This window comes from Notamacropus eugenii, chromosome 5, assembly GCF_028372415.1.
Source record: "Notamacropus eugenii isolate mMacEug1 chromosome 5, mMacEug1.pri_v2, whole genome shotgun sequence".
NCBI classification, from domain to species: domain Eukaryota; kingdom Metazoa; phylum Chordata; class Mammalia; order Diprotodontia; family Macropodidae; genus Notamacropus; species Notamacropus eugenii.
The window spans coordinates 147,000,211-147,019,654 of record NC_092876.1 but is presented as its reverse complement, the minus strand read 5'-3'; the positions used below and the strand labels follow the sequence as shown (position 1 = coordinate 147,019,654).

The 19,444-nt window shown below is 39.2% G+C and overlaps 1 long non-coding RNA gene across 1 annotated transcript; it reads right to left on the bottom strand.

Annotated features, from left to right (window-relative positions):
• Window positions 1-987: 987 nt before the first annotated feature.
• LOC140505325 (uncharacterized) lies at window positions 988-18,388 on the bottom strand. Its single transcript, XR_011967449.1, has 3 exons — window positions 4,426-18,388; window positions 3,691-3,891; window positions 988-1,537 (listed from the first exon to the last, which is right to left on the bottom strand). It is a non-coding gene; the product is annotated as an uncharacterized lncRNA (long non-coding RNA).
• Window positions 18,389-19,444: the final 1,056 nt, after the last annotated feature.

Below are 19,444 nucleotides of genomic sequence, written 5' to 3'. Positions count from 1 at the left end.
CTGATTTAGTCTCAGTAATTTGATTCAGTCTATTGTTTTAATACCAATTGCTTTTACATCATTTTGTAATAGATAAAGACCTTATTACAAATTGGGGCTTTTATCCCTTACTCCAAAGGAGTTCTAGTCCCATTTGTCTAAAAGGGCCCTGGAAAAACCTCACCTTTAAAGCTCCTTAGATTTATTTACTTGATCTCACTCTCTAGAGGCTCATAAATTTTTCCTTATCATTATGGCCAAATCTCTGTTCTATTTCCCATCTTTGATCCTATCAATCCAAATCTCCAGGTTACTGGCCACTCCTATTCAAGACCATCCCTGGAACCCCCAGAACACCTGGGGCCACTCCTGGACTCCTTCCTCAGTCCCTCTGTAGATAAGATAACAAACTTTGACCTTCTTTAGCTGAAAGAAGGCTTGGGTTGAATTCATTTGAATAGAACCCAATGTGTCACAATTTGTGGGTTGCAAGCACCCCAAACCTCAACAATTCCATATCATTTCAGTTAACTTTAAATCTCAGTATTGCTCTATGGAACAATGATACAACATTACATCTATACTTTGGTTTTCTTTCTTTTATCTAATTATTCCTATAACGTTCAGAAAGAATGTCCTATTTATACCAGAGTACCAATCTACCCAATTAATTGAAAACAACAAGATTCCAATACTTGTCTTGTGCTTACATCTTAAACTATCTGCTTTGATTATTGAAACATGCTATGAAGATGAAAAGCAAGAGCTCAGTTAGATATCAACTCCACTTTACAACAAGACTCAGAAATAGTCATTCACTAGAGATCATTTCTTTACATATTCAAATTCTCACTAAAGCAAGTTCTTTATATCATCTCCTCAGCTGCCAGGGCTGTACTTTTTGACTACCCTGAGGACTGCTCCTTTCCACATATATATATATATATATATATATATATATATATATATATATATATATATATATATATATATATACACACACACACAGTATTCCAGCTTTAGGTTTTAGCATTAGAACTATAAACAGCAGACTTACAATTTTCATAAATAATAAGCAAATTGTTTTAGCTGTGAACACAAACAATAAATTTCAGATGACATCAATTGCATTTCATATCATATAAAAAAAATTTATTGCGAAAAGGATGGGCTGTCTTACCAAGTACAGACAGCAACTGGCTGGCTTCTCCATCTTGACCCATCCCCCTTCACCCTCTATCCATGGCTGTGGCTATGTGCTGAATATAGATATTTCCAGGTTGTAATTTTTCCACTAGAAGTAGGTACTTCCCTCAGAGGAAAAAGTCCTGAGGGCCCTGTGGGGATAGGAAGTTCCACTTTTGTGAGGGAGGGACTGGGGAATGCTGCTAGGTCAAGGGATCAGGGTGGCAGTGGGAAAGATCTGCTGAGGAAGAGTAGGGGTCAAAGGGGAGATTCCCCAGAGAGTGCTGTGGGAGCAGGACCTGAGGCCTAAGCAGGTGTCACATCAGGAGGAGGGGCTGCAGAGAGTCACACCTCAGCAAGACCTGTGGCTGGGCTGGGGGAAGAAGAGAGGGCCAAAGTCAGTTGACCTTCATTGCTCTTTTGGGGGTGAAGTTCTAACTACGAGCATCTCACAATCTCTCCTGACAACAGGGTTCTGAGAGCTCAACAAGGGTTATTATGTAGGAAACTTCTACCCATTTTCCTTCTAGGCTCACAATACAATTTTAACTGTAAGAGAGTATTTATTTTTAAAGTCCCCAAAACGGGCCATGCTTCATGGCCCTCTGATACTTTGGCCAAACAATGTTGCAAAAAAACATGAGATTTTTCTTTTTACGTTATTTGGAGAAACTACATTTTCCCCAATTTTATAAAAGACCAACTTTTGGGAACTGAACAAATTAACTCATCAGTACAAATTGGGTAGGCCTTCCAAAAATCATACAAAAGATTTTACAAAGCATTTCTTCATACAAAAAAAAAAATCTTCCTCTTTTAAGAACAGTTTACAAGGTATCACAAGACCCTCTTAACCTAATTGGCAAAAATTACAAAAGAACTAAAAGCCAAGGCCTTTTCACATTTGCCCCTAAGCTTCCTTTTACAAACATACTTTTGTAAATGCTTGATTCATAGCAAAAACAATTCTAGTTAAAACTTCCTTCTTAACAGCAGAAATAAACTTTTTAACATACTTAATACATCCTTAGATGGAACAAGCTTGAAAATCACATACACACACACACACACAGACACACACACACATATACATATATATGTATTTTTATTCAAGGATCCTCATTTTCTCAATAGGAACTCTACAACACAGAAACTCCATACAGAATTAATAGCAGCTTTAAAAAAAAAAGCAATTCATCATTAATTTAACAGTGCAATTCCTAATATAACCACATTTATTTTTACTTAAAAAATTTAAAACTATTTAAGTTTACTTAAAACTTTTTAAAAAAGCCATTAACCCATTCAGGTGAATGCATTTCCACATCACCTTGCACAGTAATTCATTTCTTTACCACCATGTGGTCATACTCTATCACCTGATCAGAGAGAGTCATCTCAAATTTGATTGAGCTATTAATTATCCAATCAAGTTATATGATTTTTTTGTCTCCTTAAAATTCTTCCTCACACCCTCATCACTTACTGATACCATCTGAAACTGACACAAAGGTCCAGAACAACTATCTAGGGACAAGAGGGGTTTGAATAACCCCCATTTGTTCCCAAAGCTTAGCTGCCTTCCATATTTTCAATCAAATCTTTATTCATCTTTCCAAATCTCTCAATCCCATTACTCAGATTATCCAGCTTTCCTTTATATTTTAATTGTAAGACAAGATAGCTCACAAGTTATTACTTTTCATTTAAATTCAATCTAAATAATCTTTCTCCTTTTCTGAAAAAGTTTACAATGTGCTTAAATTAACTATCTTTAACTTAGGAAAAAGAGATCTTATTAATTCTGAACCAGCGTTAACTAAGTGGGCTTGACTTACCCTCCAAGGAGGAAATTTACCAATCACAATAATTTTCTGTTGATTTTCTAATCAAGCAACAAATTTTCATTTTCTCAACATACTCAAATCTTCTGAACTGATATGGCGGCTGAAATCACATGGGCCCACTGCTCCCCCATCTCCTGTTTTTCTTTATACCATTCTTTTTTTCTGCCTTTACTTAGACTACCTTTATTCTCCTTTATATTCCAAATAAAAATAAAATGCCTAACAATTTTGTCCTACCTCAAGTCTTAAAAACTAGAAGGAGTCAAATATCTAACAAATTACATACCAAGAAAGCCATATTTCTTCCCCTCCCCCTCTGCAAAAATAAATAAATGAAATAAAGTCCTTTTTCCTTATCCTAAAGTGATCACTTTGAAAAAAAAGCAGAAAAACCTCTTATTATTATTTATTTATTTTTGCCGCCTTAAACACATTGTCTGTTATCAGATATATTGACTTAATTTGAACATAAAGTACCAACTTTAGCTTCAAGACCTAATTAAACCTAAATTCAAAACTCTCAACCCTTCCTCTAAGTTGCCTGCTTGAGATCTTTTGTTAATCTTCCACTTACTTCCATTAGACTTTAACAACTTCTAACCTATCTTAAACATTAATTTAAGAGCGACACATTTCACTTATTCACAATTTCAAACATAACCAGAATGAATTCAATTACCTTTCTGTTGTGTCCCATTACATAAAAATTTCTCCTTTGGGTGAGGCAGGAAATGGTTAAATGCTGGTTAGCTTTTCTTTCTTCAGTCTGAGAGAAAAAGATAAATTCCATCCTCCCTATCCCTCCACCCTGAGAGGGTTGAAGAAGAGAAATAGCAGGAATTTCAAGGACAGTCCAGCTCAACTTTTCTGCTCCTGCAACCTTAGAAAGTGTCAGATAAAACAGAGACATAGACTTTCATTCACACAGAAATATCAACACAACATATACAGACAAAACATCTAACAAAATAGAATAGTACATATAGGTTTAAATTTTTGGCAAACCCAGTCCTTGGAGGATTTGTACTTTGGCCAGAAGACATTTCCCCCAAGCTGAGTGCCTGCCTAAACTAAACAACAATACTTAGTCATTTTCTTCTTATCTTTTCCCTTATATTTTGGTAGTTCATTCCAATTACTAAGTGGAGACCCAAGAGAACCATCAGCTGACACATCAGGTAACTTGCCACCATTTTCCTTGGAATTAGTCTTCCCCATCTTTATGGACTCTAACCACTTAAATGGGAAACTAAACAGCCCTTACAGACTCTAACTGCTTAGGGCTATACCTACCCAAACCTTAGACTCTAACCACTTAGGTGGGAGGTGAATCCAGGAGCTCACTGGTCTTGGCTAGGCAAATCTTACAGACTCTAACCACTTAGGGTTCCCAAGTCTCACAGGTCTTGCTTACCTGGGAGGGTTTGTGCGCAGAAACTCAAGTGACCAAGCTGATTTCACTTTGATCTGGTGGCCTTGATGACTTCTTTGTTACCTCTGGAGTTCCGCTGTTTCATTTTTACTGGGTTAAGGACTCTCTCCAGAACTTTCCTTTCTCAAGGAGGATTCCCCAGGCACCAGGTTTGCAAGCCACCAGGAAAGCTGGTGTGGTGCCTGTCCCCAAGTTGGTATTGGAGAAATTCCAAGGAAAAGGGAAATTTCCCAGCCAATGCACCAAAACTGTGTGGGACAACCCCCTTAATAAAATGAGAGTCTTGACCAAACAAGTAAAAAGGAAAGATACTTATTCAGCTTTCTCGAGAAAGGGCACTCCCACCTGCACTCAAAATGGCAGTGGCTGAGGAGGGCAAGGGTGTACCTTGCACAGCAATTTTTATAGACCCTGACCACAATACCCCCACCCTAACCCCCTTCCTCTTATCCCATTGGCTGAGCTTTGAGGGTACAATCTATCCATGGAAAATCTACCCCAGCAACAAGGAATAAGTGTACAAGAGCCATTTTTGGCAAAGGGGGTTGAGGGAGTAAGCACCTTTTGTTAAGGACTGTCACGTAACATAGGGTAATGTCTGGGAAAAGAGATAAGAGAGTGCGCAAAGATAGACTGAGAATAAGCAAAAGAAGTCTCTGTTAAGGACTATCTCATAACACGAAAAGAATTTTAAGAAAAAACAGAATCTCTATTGTTTGGTTTCTCAGGGCTGGGTAAGACAAATGGATCTGACACAAGGAGTCCCTGAGGGGTCTTCACTAAATATACCTGCTTCACTCACTAGTAAATTTCATTAACTGAAAGAAGAGAAGAAGAAATGTTTTAGAGTTGCCAGAATCCAAAATATAGATGATGTCACTGCTACAATCTATTAATACACAAAAGAAGTATCTTCAACATAGACTAGAGGCAACAGTGGCAGTAAAAAAGGAGAGATGAAAATAGTGATACGTTCCTACAACGCAACAAACAATCATTTCGTGAGTGTGGTTTGATTAACAACTGCTCTTCAGTGTTGATCTTTGCAATCACAGCTACATACATAATCATGTTTTGCATGAGCTCTCTTAGTCAGAAATAATCTCTTCCTCCTATGAACTCCTAGTTACTTCCTCTTTTATGTTAATTATCTCTGTATTATGGTTCTTTGTTTATATGTATTATCTTCTCTAAAATTTTAAATTCCTCAAAGACATATCTTTTTCTTACTTACCTTTGTTTCTTCCACAAAGCCTATGTTAGGGATTCATTCACTGATTTGGATGGTTTAATTGTATCCACATTTCACTCATTTTGGACTTGAATTTTTTTCTTTGTTCTGCAAGTCAGTCATTCTTTTGTTTCATATATTTTACTTACACATTTTATCTGTGTTATGAAGAAATTGGATTTCTATAATATCTATATCAATTGGTATGATGTCTAATGACTATATTAATCACCTAGATTTGCTGGAGCTTCCTTACTTTCCAGGGAACCCTGACTTGGAAGCTAAGACTGAAACTGAAGTAATCAATCAGGCCCCTTCACCCGTTATACATACTAATGATCTCCTGCCTTGTAACTTCCACACAACCAGAATTAGGGGCCCTTCTGTTGTGCAAGAGTGAAAAGCCCCGATTCTGTACTTCACTGAAAAACCACAAGGTTCAACAACTTAATGACTCTGAGAACTGTTTACCCAGGAACACCTGTGATTTCTCTGTGGTTTTCATGCTTAAATATCCTACCTCTGCTGTATGCAGGCAAGCCCTCCATCTTAGGAATGGAAACTCTACTTGCAAGCTTTTTCCTCATAAAGAAATAAACTTCTGCTGTTGCTGTTTAACCAACTAGTCCTGTGCTCTGTTTGGCTCTGGCCTCTGAAGACTGGTTGTCCATTTCAGTTTGGTGTGTATATATATGTGTATATGTGAATGCTGGAATAGCTAAGGGTGGTAATTACCAGATGAAATCTTGCAAAATCTGGTTATTTATATTCTGTTATTCTTATGGGGCACAGCCTCCACTGAGGATATTTGAATATACAAAGTATCTATGATTCTGTCACTGTCAGGAACTTGTACTCTGGGGATTTTTTTCTACCAAAACAGTAGTTTATGACTTAGATAAATCTTAGGAAATTTCCTGGGAGATGTAGAGGTTCAGTGTCTTCCTCAGAATCACATAGCTAATAAGTATTAGAAATGGGATTTGAACTTGTCTTCTTTTTTTAAAAAAATTTTTCCACAATAGTATTTTTTCCCAATTACATGTAAAGATTAAGCTTTCTATATTAATTTTTATAAGATTTTGAGTTCTAAATTTTTCCCCCTCCCTACTCCCCAAGACAGCAAGCAATCTACTATGTTAAATATATTCTCAGGTTTAGTACAGAGCCAGGACCCGACCAATGAGGGGAGCAAATTCTAAGGTAACAGAAAAGGAGAAGAATCCCCAGGACAACATTCCTTCAAACAGACCTTTGAGAAGGATGTTGGAAGATTGGGAGAACACTCCCAGGACAAAAGAGAAAAACCAAAGGAAAATAATAAGATATTGTTGCCATCATGGCACCCTCTGTATTTTGGCCTAAATTTGGATCAGATGAGGACTGGGTTTGTCAATTATTAAACTTGTGAATTATTAAACTATATGTGAATATTAAGAAAGGTACTTCTGAGGAAGAACAGGATTATACAGGCCGCTGGATCTTGAGAACATCATCCCCAACAACAGCTGGCATATTTCTGACTCAAGCAAAAGGGAAGAAGGAAGAGGAGAGGACAAAAGGATCTTCTCCCTCCAAGTGGGATCCCCTTCTTGCTCTACCTCCTCCTCTTTACCCTGCACGCCCCGCTCCTGCAACCCCTGTTGCCTCCTTCCCTTGCTACCCCTGCTGTAGCCAAAGTTACTACTCACACGCCTAATCAGGAAGTAGAGGGGAGGGCATACTCCAAATTGAGGAAGTAACTGGAGCAATGTAAACAGGGTATTCAAAATTTGCCCTTTCAGGTCCCAACAAGAAATAAACTGAGACCTTGACCTTTATATTTCCACTGAGAGAGGTTCCTATGGGCAGACAGGAAGGGGGAATAGGGTTTGTAAATGCTCCTCTTAGTACTGTTGAGGTGAGGGCATTCAAAAGAGTAATGAAGTCATTAACAGAAGATCCAGTGGGGATCTCAGAACAGCTAGATCAGTTTTGGGCCCCAACATTTATACCTGAGGAGAGCTAACATCAATCCTAAATACCCTTTTTACAGGAGAGGAAAGAGGAAAGATTAGAAGGGCAGCAATGGAGGGATGGGAGAGAAGACCCCCTCCAGCCTCAGGAGTGTTACCAGCTGAAGTGAAATTCCCTGAAGCAGACCCCTGATGGAACCATAACAATGAGGCACACAGGGTCCATATGCAGGACCTTAGGGAGCTAATAGTGGTGGGAATCAAGGAAGCAGTACCTAAATCACAAAATCTGAACAAAGCTTTTATGGTTCATCAAAAAAAAGGAAGAGACACCTTCTGAGTTTTTAGAAAAGCTGAGAGAGAATTTTAGGAAGTTCTCTGGGCTAGGCCCACAAGACCCAATAGCAGAAGGGATGTGTAAAGTCCATTTTGTGACCAACTTATGGCCAGACATAAATAAGAAACTTCAGAAATTGGACAGTTGGAACACCTGGCCCTTAGAAGAGTTATAGGAAACACAGAAGGTATATGTGAGGAGGGAGGATGAGAAACAGAGACAGAAGACTAGGATTATGGCAAAGGCTGTTAGGGAGGTGGTGAAGTTTGAAGGAAAGAAGAGTGAAAGTCAGGGACCAGGGCCCCAATTAGAAAAAAGATTTAGAAGAAAGGAGGAGAAGAATGGGAAATACGCAAATAAGAATGAATGTCACAGGTGTGGAAAGACGGGACATTGGAAGCTAGAATATCCTGAGCAAACAAGAGAGGAGAGGGCGGCCCCCCCCTTATGACATTCAAAGAGGAAGAAGACTAGGGATTTCTGGGGTTCTTCCTTCTTAAACCTGACCAAGAACCATTGGTTAATCTAAAGGTCAGAGACTCCAGAGAAAAAAAATTACCTTTTAATGGATACGGGAGCAGAAAAATCATCAGTGAGCATTATCCCAGAAAGGATGAAATTATCCAAAGATAAACTTAAAATCTCTGCGGTAAAAGAAGATTTTCAGGTACCAATATCTGAAGAGGTTCCAGTGAAAAGAGAAAAGTTTAAAACAACAACTAGGTTTCTGTATATATCCGAGTCAGGGATTAATTTATTGGGAGTGATCCATTAGTATAATTAAGGGTGGAGGTCAGAGTTGAGGAAGAACAAATTGTTGTGAGCAAAATGCAAACCATGAAGGCTGAGACCTATAATGAAATAAGGGCAGAAGTGTGAATGAGAGAAGGAAAAAGAGGAGGCATGAGGATAAAACCTAGAGAAATCAAATTAAAGGATCCATAAGCTGTGGCATGTGTGAGACAGTATCCCATCCCAATAGAGGAGAGAAAAGGACTACAACCAGTAATTGATCAGTTACTCAGAGATTATTAAAATCCTGTATGACCCCTTCAACACCCCCATCCTCCCCATCCACAAGCCAGACAGCACATATAGATTAGTCCAAGAACTAAGGCAGGTTAATTGGTTAAGGCAAACATGCCACCCTGTGGTCCCCAACCCTGATACCCTGTTGAGTCAAATCCCCTCAGATCTTTGCTGGTTTACAGTCTTTGACTTGAAGTATGCATTTTGGGGAATGCCCATTAGATAAGGGATGTAGAGACCTTTTTGCTTTTAAGTGGGAAAATATGGAGACAGGGAGAAAACAACAATATAGGTGGAGGGTTCTGCCCTAGGGGTTTACTGAGGCTCCCAATTTATTTGGGCATGTACTAGAAGAATTATTAGAGACCTTTGAGCTTCCACTGGGAATTAAATTGTTACTGTATGTGGCTGATCTACTACTGTCAGGGAAGAAGAAGCATGATGTTACACAGATCTCAGTGAAACTTCTAAATTTTCTGGGAAGTAATGGGTTGAGGGTATTACCAAAGAAGCTGTAATTCACTGAAAGGGAGATAAAGTATTTAGGGTACCTAATCAGTAAAGGGGTCAGGAGAATTAACCCTAACAGGATAAAGGGTATTGTAGAATTGACCCTCCCAAGGACTAAGAAGGAACTAAGGAAGTTCCTGGAACTGGTGGGATATTGTAGACCATGGACTGACTCATATGTCCAAATGACAAAAGAACTATATAAGAAAATACTCGAGAGTGAGCCTGATCAGCTAGTCTGGACAGAGGAGAAAAAAGGGAGGGTGAAGCAGGTTAAACAAGTCTTGATCTTGGCCCTGGTATTAGCCTTGCCAACATCAGATAAGCCATTCTATTTATTCATCACTGTTGAACACAGGATGGCCCTTGGGGTCCTGACCCAACACTGGGCTGGACAAAAGCAGCCAGTGACCTTCTTATCTCAACTACTGGACACCTTTTCAGGAGGTTGGCCAGAATGTGTCCAAGGCAATTGTCTCAACTGCCCTGTGTTAGTAGAAGAAAGTAGGAAATTGACCTTTGGAGGGGCTCTGGTGGTAAGCACTGAACCAGAAGTATTCTGAACCAGAGAGCTGGTCGCTGACTCACGGATTCAAGGGTCCTTAAATATGAGTCAATTCTTTTAGAGAAGAATGATTTGATTCTCAGTGCTGAAAATTGTGTAAATTCAGCTGCTTACCTCCAGAAAGGGGAAGCAAGTAGAGAGGAAGTAAAATGCTGCTGTCAGGATCTCATAGATAATCAGACTAAAGTTAGGCAAGATTTCAGGGACACCTCTCTTGAGACCAAGGAATGATTATTCGTTGATAAGTCCTCTAGAGTGATAGAGGGGAAAAGGAGGAATGAGTATGCAAACATAAATGGGGGAAACTGGACAGTGTAGGAATCTGGGTCACTACGTAAGAATTGATCTGCACAAACTTGTGAGCTTTATGCCCTGAGCCCAGGCACTGAAGGAGATAGAAAGGAAAGAGGGAACTATTTACACTGATTCTAGATATGTATACCTGATAGTACACACCTTAGGAAAAATCTGCGGGTGAAGAGGTCTGATTAATAGTAAAGAGAAAGACTTAGCACATGGGGAACTAATTAAACAAGCACTGGAAAATCTGTTGCTGCTTACACAAATCTCAGTTGTCCATGTGAAGAGACACCAGAAAGGAAATTCATTTGAGGTCAGTGGAAATCAGCTAGAAGATAAGGAAGTAAAAAGGTCTGGACAGGATGAATGGGAGACTCCTGTGTTAATCTTGATTCCCCATATGAAGACTCAAAAACTGTCCCCTCATTCTCTGATAAAGAAGTTAGGGAGTTGAATGAATTAGGGGTGATAAAGGGAGAGGGAGGATGGTGGATCCTCCCAGATGGTAGAAAGATGATAAATAAACCAATAGCCTGAGAGACAATGGGTTTTTACACAGGGGAAGTCACTGTGGAGTTCAAGCCTTGGGGGGGATATTCTTGAAATATTTTGGGTGCATGGGAATTTATATAGTTGCTAAGCAAATTACTGAAAGGTGTATGATCTGTCAGAAAGTGAATCCCAAAGTCCTAAGGAAACCAGTGAAGGGGGGAAGAGAGATTTCCTTACCAGCCTTCCAAAGTGTTCAAGTGGATTACACTGAGATGCCCCATGCAGGAAAGCTTAAGTGTCTACTAGTGGTAGTTGATCATTTAACTGGATGGGTGGAGGCATATCCCTTAGTCTCTGCCAAGGCATCACAAATCAGCAAGGTACTCCTTGGACAGATTGTTCCACAGTTTGGATTAGTAGAAAGAATAAATTCAGATAATGGGACACATTTTATGGCTAAAACGTTATGAGGTGTTTAGAGATAAAGTGGGAATTCTACAGCCCCTTGGCATCCACCCTCCTCAGGGAGGGGGGAGATGATAGACCAAACACTGAAACAACAGATTACTAGGGAAAGCTACCATGGCCTAAGTGTTTACCCTTGGCTCTGCTAAAGATAAGGGCAGCCCCCAGAAGGAATCTGGGAGTATCACCTTTTGAATTATTATATGGCATACTACTTCCAGGAGGAAGAAAGGAGATTCCATCCTTCCAAACCAAGGACAAGTTTTTAAGAGACTATTTACTGGCAGTGTCCTCCTCCAGAGTCAAAGGACTTCTGGCCCAATCACCACCACTCAAATTCGTGATTCATTCATTCAAAGCTGGACAATAAAGACTTGAAAAGGGGAGAAGCTGCATCCCAAATGGGATGGACCATTTCAGGTCCTGCTGGCCACCAAGACCACTATAAGGACTGCTGAAAGGGGATAGACTCACTATACTAAGGTAAAGGGCCTGGTGGAAGGGCTGCAGGATTGGATTGTAGGAGACCCATCCACATTGAAGATTATCATGAAGAAGAAGACTCGAACTTAATGGTGGGGAGGGGAATTAGACTGTGTAATATTCACTCTTGTGTTGGGTATTGTCATAATAACTTTTTATTTTTTGTCATACAATTGTCTCCTCTTGGGTGGTTGGAATCATTTCAGGTCTCCTAAATAGTGGTTGTCTACATGTTACTCCTACCCCTGGACAATTCTGAGTGGACCTTGGAGTATAGGTACTTGAGACTTTTTTACTGGTTTTTTGACCCCTGGTGCCTCAGTGTGGACTGGGAGATTAAATGGACCAGGTGAAGCTGGTTACCCTGGGGCAGGGATCAGTTGCAAACTCAAGAGACCTGCTGGGACTCTCAGGGACCATTCCCAGATCCTGCTAGGTTCAAATTGATTGGTATAAAGACACAAAACCAGTTCTGGTTCTGGAAAATTTTCAGATACAACCCAGGGGAAGAGGTAGAGGTGAAGTAATCACTTATCAGAAAGCCCTAACATGGCCCCTGGGGTGGCAGCTACCCACCTCATTATTCTCTTAATTGTGAGTCTTACAATGAGTACCCAAGCAGCCTGTCCTGGGTATCTAATATATCAAATCGTACTCAAAAGGAATTCAGGAGTACAAATAGCCAAATTTGACACCTGTCAGATAGTAGCTTGTTTCCATCTTAACTATCAAAAGGCAAGAAGAAACTATGACTGGTATTTGTGCCCAGAACTGAATTATCAACATGAAAAAGATAAAAGGAAGAAATCATGCCCTTACGGGGACAACGTATGGTTCCTGACTTCTGGCTGATGATCTAGTTCTGCCCAGAAATATGATGATAAGGGACTCACTAGTAAGATAGTTTTCACCAAAAGACAAAATAGAATTTATACTATCTCAGGTATGCTATAAGTGTCTATGTTTCTAGGGCCATTTTTTTTTTCAAATTTATTTGTTTTAAATTTTCAACAATCGTTTCCATAAGTTTTTTCCACCTCTCTCTCCCTCTCTCCCCAAGACAGCATGCAATCTTATATGGGCTCTACACATACATTCTTATTAAATACATTTTCACATTAGTCATGTTGCATAGAAGAATTAAAATGAATGGGAGAAAGCATGAATAAAACTGAACAAAACTAAACATAATAGAGAAAATAGACTGCTTCATTCTGTGTTCTAACTCCATAGCTCTTTCTCTGGATGTGGATGGCATTTTGCATCAGGTTTTAGGTCCTTGACTTGCTGTGGAGGATTAAAGTCTATCAAAAACAGTCCTTCCACACTGTGGCTGTTACTGTGAATCCTGTTTTCCTGGTTCTGCTCACTTCACTCAGCATCAGTTCATATAAGTCCTTCTAGGTATTTCTGAAATCTTCCTGTTCATCACTGCTTATAGCACAATAGTATTCTGTTACATTCATACGCCACAACTTCTTCAGCCATTCCCCAATTGATGGGCATTCCCTCAATTTCCAGATCTTGGCCACCACAAAAAGAGCTGCTATAAATATTTTTGTACATGTGGATCCTTTTCCCATTTTTATGATCTCTTTGGGATACAACCTTACAAGCAATACTGCTGGGTCAAAAAGTATGCATATTTGTAGCCCTTTGGGCATAGTTCCAAATTGCTCTCCAGAATGTCTGGATCAGCTCACAGCTCCACCAACAATGAATTACTATTCCAACTTTTCCACATCTTCTCCAACATTTATCATTTTCCGGTTTTGTCATATTAGCCAATCTGATAGATGTGATGTGGTACCTCAAGAGTTATTTTGATTTACATCTCTCTAATCAATAGTTATTTAGAGCATTTTTTCATATGACTATAGATAGCTTTAATTTCTTCCTCTGAAAAGTGCTTGTTCATATCCTTTGACCATTTATCAATTGGGGAATGACTTGTATTCTTGTAAATTTGACTCAGTTCTCTATATATTTCAGAAATGAGGCTTCTAATTTTTTCCCAGTTTTCTGCTTCCCTCCTAATCTTGGTTGCATTGGCTTTGTTTGTGCAAAAACTTGTCAATTTAATGAAATCAAAATCATCCATTTTGCATTCATAATGTCCTCTATCTCTTGTTTGGTCATAAATTCCTCCATTCTCCATAAATCTGACAAGTAAACTGTTTCTTGCTCCCCTAATTCATTTATACGCTTTTCTACCTAGATCATCTACCTATTCGAACTTTATTCTGGTATACGGTGTCAAGCATTGGTCTATGCCCAGTTTATGCCACACTATTTTCCAGTTTTCCCTGCAGTTTTTGTCAAACAGTGAGTTCTTATTCCAAAAGCTGTGGTCCCTGGATTTATCAAACAGCAGACTGCTACAGTCATTGACTACTGTGTCATGTGTTGCCCAACCTATTCCACTGATCTAGCCCTCTATTTCTTAGTCAGTACCAAGTGGTTTTGATGATTGCTGCTTTATAATATAATTTAAGATCCAGTATGGCTAGGCCACCTTCCTCTAGGGTCATTTTCTTAAACTACCATAACTAATGAATTAAGCTGATCTCAAAAACTTTATGGAAAAATTAAGGTTTCTAGTGAAATTTAGAAAAGGCCTAGGTCAGGGTGGGGAACCTGCAGCCTAAAGCCACATGTGTCTCTCTAGGTCCTCAAGTGCAGCCTGTTGACTGAATCCAAACTTCACAGAACAAATCTCCTTAATAAAATGATTTGTTCCCTAAAACTTGGACTCAGTGGAAAGGACCTAGATTGCCACAGGTTCCCCACCCCTGGTAGGTGGCTGCTACTTCACCAGGACTTCACTTTTAGCCCTGTCAGTATAAAGGTCGAGCTCTGGTACATTTTCCATAGCTATAATTATGACAGTGAGAATAATCAAAATAAGATGCTTCAAATTTGTAGAGCACTTTTTGGTCTGCAAAGTGCTTCCATGTCTTCTTCATTTTTGTTTTTTTCTTTTCCTTTTTGTTTTTTTGGTTTTTTTGGTGGGCCTTGGTCTTCCTGTCTTGCCTAGGATATAAGAACAACAGTCACTCAGCTCAGTCTAAAAGCCAATTTAGAAGCTTTAACATGCTCCATTTTTCTGAGTTGGGCTGGTTTGCCCCTTTATTCAATGAACTTGTCCAGCTATTTTAGAAAGCATTATGAAAATGTGCCCCAGAAGTTATCAAGCTATGACCCATTGATGCCACTGACAATAATAAAAGCTACCATTAATATAGCACTTTAAGGTCTGCAGATTTTTACATAAAGTATCTCATTTGATCTTCACAACAACCATGGGAGGTAGACACTATTATTATCTTCATTTTATAAATAGAAAACTGAGGTAGATAGAGGTTGTGACTTATGCTGGATCATACAACTAGTGTCTAAGGTGGATATTAACCCAGAACTTCTTGACTGTAAGTCAAATATCTCCAGTGCTTACTATTAGCAGATGTGAATGAAGGTAGAAAATTAAAAAATACTGAATAAAAGTTTATATTAATTATAGAATTTAGTCCATTGTTAATTCTTCTTGAGATCTCATTTTTTAAAAAATGCAAAGTGAAATTTGATTTGATCAGTAATCAAAATACCTTATATTTGTTTATAATTGAAGCATTTTCAAGGTGCTTTTATAGCCATTATCTAATTGGTGAGTCATCTATGTTACCATTTAATTTGCTCAGAAACAAACAAAAAAAATGGGCCTGCAAAAGAGACTGGAAATTTGAAAGTCCAGTACAGCTTATTAGAGTTTTTAGGAGAGAAAAATTCTCTGGATCCAATTTAGTTAAGGGTGCCAATGGTTATGAAAACAACTGAACAAAAAAAAGTTACACACATACATACATACATACATATATATGTATATATACACACATATGCATATATACATATATCTCCTGTATATTTTCTGTTCATATATCTTTCAGAAGTCAACAGATCTAGAGCAGGAGATATTTTGATATGTAGATATATATATATATGTATATGTATATATACACATATATTCACATATATATTATGACCAAAAATTTTTTTCAGAAACTCATATATAGAACATATACAACTCATATATGCATATATGGGTATCATACTAAGTGACAAAAGTGACAAAAGCATATATTTGATTCTTGGGATAAGTTTAAAAAAAGTTAAAAGGGAAAAACAAATCTCATTATTTCCGAACAGCTACTGAAAAAGTAATAGTATGGGATTCCAACACAAACTCTTGTTATTTGAAGTCAAGAAAGACTTAGTAGAAGTCAGAGTTGTTAAAAAGATCTACTAATAGTTTTCATTAGGTAAAGCATTTCTGAACTAAAAAGGTTTAATTAAAATTAAGGGAACTGCAATTAGCTAAATGAGTTTTTCATTAGTGCTGCAACCAAGATGTGGCTGATGGATAAATACCCACCTAAATTCAGGGTATGATCAGCCTGAGATTTTTAGCAAAAAAAAAAAAAAAAAAGTAAAGAATCAAGTATGTAAGCACAGACTATGTGCCAATCACTATGCTAAATATTTTATAAATATCTCATTTGATCTTCACAACAATGATGGGAAGTAAGTGTTATTATTATCACCATTTTACAGTTGAGGAAACTAGTTAACATCTGAGACTGAATTTGAACTCTAGGCCCAGCACTTTATTCACTGTTCCACCTAACTGCCTCATGTGAGCGAGGAAGCTAGTAAGTCCTACCTATCTTTCCCCTGAGCTGCTGCCACATTTGAGGTTTAGATCCATTTGTAATGGTTTACAAAATCAAAAAACAAACCAACACACAGTCTTCACATATGGATTACTGATCATGTGGTCCACTATTGAAAAATCTTGGTTTATTTCAGACCTAACCCTTTTAACTACTTACTTGACTCATTAATTTCCCTTCCTTTCCTTGTTTTTTCCTCATTTCATTTTTGTTTTCTTCCATCCCCCTCCCTTTCTTCCCTGTTTCCTCTCACACTTTCTCCAGAATAAAATCCAATTTTACAACAGGACTGGAAAGGTAGTTCACGTCTCCAAGAAGAGCTTTTAAATCTTTCTCCTGGAGCAGAGCCAAGATGGCGGAGTAGAAAGACGCACATACACATAGCTCCGAACCCACAACCCATAGAACATCTGTAAAAAGGAACTCACGGCGAATTCTGGAGCAGTAGAGGCCACAGAACAGTGGAGCAAAGGAGATTTCTGCTCCAGAGGGACCTCGCAAAAGGTCCTTCATGCAGCGGACTGGGAGCCAAGCACAGCCCTGCCCTGGCCGTGGCACCGAGAGAAGCAGATGTGAGCGGGCTTCAGGGACAGGATCTCCAGCGGCCACGTGGGTCCCTCCACCCACAGGTGACGGGGGTCGGTGAGAGGGTCTCTTTGGCGGGTCGAGATGGGAGTGGGGTGCCTCCATAACTCAGGCCCCCTCGGGAGGCAGCAGCTGAGGCAGCGGCAGACCAGGGCTCCCCAAGCAGGCAGGAGCCTGGATCCATTGTTGAAGGTCTCTGTATAAACCCCCTGAGGGAAATGAGCCTGTGAGGCGGCCCTGCCCCGACCTGAGCACCTGAACTTAATCTCCCACTGAACAGCAGCCCCGCCCCCCCAGAAGCCCTGAGGCTGGGAAGCAGCATTTGAATCTCAGACCCCAAGCCCTGGCTGGGAGGATCAGGAGGTGAGGTGGGTGTGAGGAGAATATTCAGAGGTCAAGTCACTGGCTGGGAAAATGCCCAGAAAAGGGAAAAGAAATAAGACTATAGAAGGTTACTTTCTTGGTGAACAGGCATTTCCTCCCTTCCTTTCTGATGAGGAAGAACGATGCTTACCATCAGGCAAAGAAACAGAAGTCAAGGCTTCTGTATCCCAGCCCACTCAATGGGCTCAGGCCATGGAAGAGCTCAAAAAGAATTTTGAAAATCAAGTTAGAGAGGTGGAGGAAAAGCTGGGAAGAGAAATGAGAGACATGCAGTCAAAGCATGAACAGCAGGTCAACACCCTGCTAAAGGAGACCCAAAAAAATGCTGAAGAAAATAACACCTTGAAAAATAGGCTAACTCAATTGACAAAAGAGGTTCAAAAAGCCAGTGAGGAGAAGAATGCTTTCAAAAGCAGAATTAGCCAAATGGAAAAGGAGATTCAAAAGCTCACTGAAGAAAATAGTTCTTTCAAAATTAGAATGGAACAGATGGAGGCTAACGACTTTATGAGAAACCAAGAAATCACAAAATAAAACCAAAAGAATGAAAAAATGAAAGATAATGTGAAATATCTCATTGGAAAAACAATTGACCTGGAAAATAGATCCAGGAGAGACAATTTAAAAATTATGGGACTCCCTGAAAGCCATGATGAGAAAAAGAGCCTAGACATCATCTTTCATGAAATTATCAAGGAAAACTGCCCTGAGAGTCTAGAACCAGAGGGCAAAATAAATATTCAAGGAATCCACAGAACACCGCCTGAAAGAGATCCAAAAAGAGAAACTCCTAGGAACATTGTGGCCAAATTCCAGAGTTCCCAGGTCAAGGAGAAAATATTGCAAGCAGCTAGAAAGAAACAATTCAAGTATTGTGGAAATACAATCAGGATAACACAAGATCTAGCAGCTTCTACATTAAGGGATCGAAGGGCATGGAATAGGATATTCCAGAAGTCAAAGGAACTAGGACTAAAACCAAGAATCACCTACCCAGCAAAACTGAGTATAATATTTCAGGGGAAAAATTGGTCTTTCAATGAAATAGAGGACTTTCAAGCATTCTTGATGAAAAGACCAGAACTAAAAATAAAATTTGACTTTCAAACACAAGAATGAAGAGAAGCATGAAAAGGTGAACAGCAAAGAGAAGTCATAAGGGACTTACTAAAGTTGAACTGTTTACATTCCTACATGGAAAGACAATATTTGTAACTCTTGAAACTTTTCAGTATCTGGGTACTGGGTGGGATTACACACACACACACACACACACACACACACACACATGCACACACACACACACATAGAGACAGAGTGCACAGAGTGAACTGAAGAGGATGGGATCATATCTTTAAAAAATGAAATCAAGCAGTGAGAGAGAAATATATTGGGAGGAAAAAGGGAGAAATGGAATGGGGCAAATTATCTCTCATAAAAGGGGCAAGCAAAAGACTTACTAGTGGAGGGATACAGAGGGGAGGTGAGAGAAAAACATGAAGTTTACTCTCATCACATTCGACTAAAGGAAGGAATAAAATGCATGCTCATTTTGGTATGAAAACCTATCTTACAATACAGGAAAGAAGGGGATAAGCAGGGTGGGGGGGATGATGGAAGGGAGGGCATGGGGAGGAGGGAGCAATTTGAGGTCAACACTTGTGGGGAGGGACAGGATCAAAAGAGAATAGAAGTAATGGGGGACAGGATAGGATGGAGGGAAATATAGTTAGTCTTATACAACACGACTATTATGGAAGTCATTTGCAAAACTACACAGATTTGGCCTATATTGAATTGCTTGCCTTCCAAAGGGAAGGGGTGGGGAGGGAGGGAGGTAAAGAAGTTGGAACTCAAAGTTTTAGGAACAACTGTCGAGTAATGTTCTTGCCACTAGGAAATAAGAAATACAGGTAAAGGGGTATAGAAAGTTATTTG